The sequence below is a fragment of the Odocoileus virginianus genome, chromosome 10, assembly GCF_023699985.2.
Source record: "Odocoileus virginianus isolate 20LAN1187 ecotype Illinois chromosome 10, Ovbor_1.2, whole genome shotgun sequence".
NCBI classification, from domain to species: domain Eukaryota; kingdom Metazoa; phylum Chordata; class Mammalia; order Artiodactyla; family Cervidae; genus Odocoileus; species Odocoileus virginianus.
Window position 1 is genome coordinate 62,652,349 of NC_069683.1, and position 4,046 is coordinate 62,656,394.

Consider the following 4,046-nt stretch of genomic DNA (forward strand, 5'->3'; position numbering starts at 1 on the left):
GTTTCAAGGTTTGTGAACATAACTGCAATGTGAACTATTACACAACTGCCTTTGAGACTTCATAGACAGATGAATTTTGCTGTTACTATTGAATACAGATGGCAATTAATTTATGACCACTCAAACAGCATTTGTGACACTTAATGAATGACAAAGGTTAAAGCATCCATTATAGATGTTAATTTTGAAGATGCAATTTACATGTTATTTAAGTTTCCTGGGCATCTGAAAAACTTATCTGCAAAATGATGTAAGATCCCTGCAGAGGTGCATGGACTATGAAATTGTTTGAAACGTTATATGCCAAGTGATAAGTATCACTGAGTCATTTTTTCAAAATTGAAGAAAGAAAAAAATAATCATAGGATCACCAGACTTTCTAAGAAAATGAAGAGCCAAGAAAAAAAAACAATTGTTCTATATTTTAAAAACAGATGAAGTATTTTCAGTTCAGTCCCTCAGCCATGTCCAACTGTTTGCGACTCCATGGATGGCAGCATTCCAGGCTTCCCTGTCCATCACCAACTCCTGGAGCTTGCTCAAACTCATATCCATTGAGTCAGTGATGCCATCCAACCATCTCATCCTCTATCATCCCCTTCTCCTCCTGCCTTCAATCTTTCCCAGCATCAGGGTCTTTTCCATTGAGTCAGTTCTTCGCATCAGGTGGCCAAAGTATTGGAGTTTCAGCTTCAGCATCAGTCCTTCCAATGAATATTCAGAACTGATTTCCTTTAGGATGGACTGGTTGGATCTCCTTGAGATCCAAGGAACTCTCAAGAGTCTTCTCCAACACCACAGATCAAAGTATCAATTCTTATGTGCTCAGCTATCTTTATAGTCCAACAATCACATCCATACATGACTACTGAAGAACACCATAGCTTGGACTAGATGGACCTTGTTGGCAAAGTAATGTCTCTGCTTTTTAATAAGCCGTCTAAGTTTGTCATAGCTTTTCTTTCAAGGAGAAAGCATCTTTTAATCTCAGGGTGACAGTCACCATCTGCAGTGATTTTGGAGTCCAAGGAAATAAAGTCTCTCACTGCTTCCATTGTTCCCCCATCTATTTGCCATGAAGTGATGGGACAGGATGCCATGATCTTAGTTTTTTGAATGCTGAGTTTTAAGCCAGCTTTTTCACTCTCCTCTTTCACCTTCATCAATAGACTCTTTGGTTCCTCTTCACTTTCTGTCATAAGGGTGGCATCATCTGCCTATCTGAAGTTATTGATATTTCTCCCAGCAATCTTGATTCAAGTTTGTGCTTCATCCAGCCCAGCATTTCACATGATGTACTCTGAATATAAATTAAATAAACCAGGTGACAATATACAGCCTTGACATACTCCTTTTCCAATTTGGAACCAGTCTGTTGTTCCGGTTCCAAAGTTTTTTCAGTTATTCCTAAAATTTAAGTGAGAATGTCTTCATCTATCTAAATGCTCTAGAGGTTTTGGTTCTTTCTCTTCACAGCTAGTTTTTTAACAGAAATACTCGATATCATTTTTCTCCTTGTGTGTGAAGTAATGAATCATTGTGTATGTGTCTTATTATGTATTCTCTTAAACAGTAAATAATAAAAAAAAGTGTAAGGGAGTGGGTGGAATTATTTCAAGTGCCTTTCCTGGTCTCTAGAAATTATTCCTTTGGTGTATAATTGTATTTTTGGACAATTATATGAATTATAAACAAACCATAAGAGATAATATCTTTAAGTTTCAATAATGTTATTTCTAGAAGTCCCCACATATGTACTCTATCTAAACATATTTTAGTTGATAATGACTCCTTTACAATGTTTATAGGCAATGTGTAAATCAAAAAAGCTCTGTAAAACTTGTGAATTTATTATATTCCTAATTCCCTGAAATTTAGACATCTATTTAGAGTATTTCTGCATAAAATAAATAAAAATGCAATTCCATTTTCCAATCCTTGTAATTTGACTGAAGTCTGCACCTTTCCTAGCTTCTATACGAGAAAGATCAGATGAAAAAAGAAATAGGAAAATTATTGCTATATCAAATTTATAGCCTCAGATAATGGAATTTTACTGGCTAGTAATATGAGAAAGAAAAAATCCTCTGATACCATAGAATGCTTGTGATGAGCATTCCTCAAGAATAGCAAAGCACCTGACATAGCAGTTTGTTTTGTTAAGCAAAGGCTTAGAGGAACCCTAACCCCTAAATATGTCTTACATTTCTTCATCTACTGTTTTACATTTCTCAGTAAATTTCTAGTTTCTTGAGAAATGTATGGTTGTGATTTAATACTACAGAACTTTTCTCAGGCAAATTGAATAAAAGAGCTTAAAGAGTATTTAATATAATGCAGGCAAATTTTTTAAAAGCCCTTATTATTGAAAAGAAATCATTTTAATGTTCTTTGGTCAGACTGACTGTCTACAGAGATTGGTTTTGATGAAAAAAAAATGTGCCTGGCTAATATCTACAGTAGGGAAGAAAACCTAGAAATTGCATTATCCTTTGTTTAGACCTCAAGCAAACAAGCTAATAACTTCCTACTCAGCTAACTGTTTGTACTTTGATTATAGGCTGTTAATGGGGCATTATAAAATGAGAAAAGTTTGCTTAGACTTTCTCCATGGATATTTCAACTTCTTGTTAATGAGCCAAGTTCATTAAATTCTTTCATAAGTTAGATTATTAGTAAAAAGCATGGCTTAACTTCAGCTAAATATCAAATGGTTAACAAACTATATGGTGAGCTTTGTATTTCCTTAGTAAAGACCTTTGTTTCCAAGGTAGAACAAAAGTTCAAACTAGGGATCTGACTTACAACAATTGTTACTAACAAGAGAGACATTTGAACTATCTCGGACATTTAGCTTGTCAACTTATATTGCCTGAGAATAACCATAAAAGTTCTCAGTACTTTATCTGTATTTACTTTATTAATATATAATTACCATTTTTAAGACAATAGATAAACTGTGAGTTTGATAAGGATCAATGGGGAAAGAATGGGTAATTAGCAACAGATTTATTGAGGGCTCTGAGTCAGAGAATAGGCTAATATATAGCTGGCAGGATGGTCATTGCTTCAGGGGAGAAAAGTTTTGCCTAATTGAGAGTTGGGTGGTAGTATTGACTCTTCTTTGAAGACAGCTGCTTTAGTAGAGAAGAATTTCAATGTTTAAGTACTTAGGAACAGATATTCGAACTCCTACTCTTGTTTTATCCCCCCCCCCCCCCCCCCGCCGCTGCAGTGGGAAATTACTTATTATTCAATCATCTCTACTTTCAAAGAGTAAAAGCTCTCTTATGGTATTATTTCAGGAACACAGCAAACTATATTTCCTCATCTCTAGAGTCTTTCTTCCTCTCCTATTCAGCCAAGTATTCTGTCTACTATATCTTTATTTAACAAAATTAACTAAAATTATAAAATGTCCCTTTCAGGCTTTAATTTGTAGGGCAACTTACAATGTACAAGGTATTAATATGTACAGATATTTTCTCACAACAATCAAGGAATGCATTCATGAAGCTCATTTAACAAATAAGAAATTGGTGGCTCATAGATTACCGAATAATTTGCCAAATATCATGTTTATGTTGTTGTTTAGTGGTTCAGTTCTGTCCAACTCTTACAACCCCATGGAATGAAGCATGCCAGGCTTCTCTGATGTTCCCTATCTCCCAGAGTTTACTCAAACTCATGTCCATTGAAATGGTAATGCCATCTAACCATCTCATCCTCTGTCATCCACTTTTCCTGTCCTCAATATTTCCTAGCATCATGATCTTTTTCCAAGGTGACCAAAGTATTGAAGTTTCAGCTTCAGCATCAGGCCTTCCAATGAATAGTCAGGACTGATTTTCTTTAGGGCTGACTAGTTTGAACTCTTGATGTCTAAGGGACTCTCAAGAGTCTTCTTAAACACCACAGCTTGCAAGCATCAATTCTTTGGCACTCAGTCTTCTTTATGGTCCAGCTCTTAACATTTGTACATCACTACTGGAAAAACCATAGTTTTGACTAGACGGACCATTGTCAACAAAGTGATGTCTCTACTT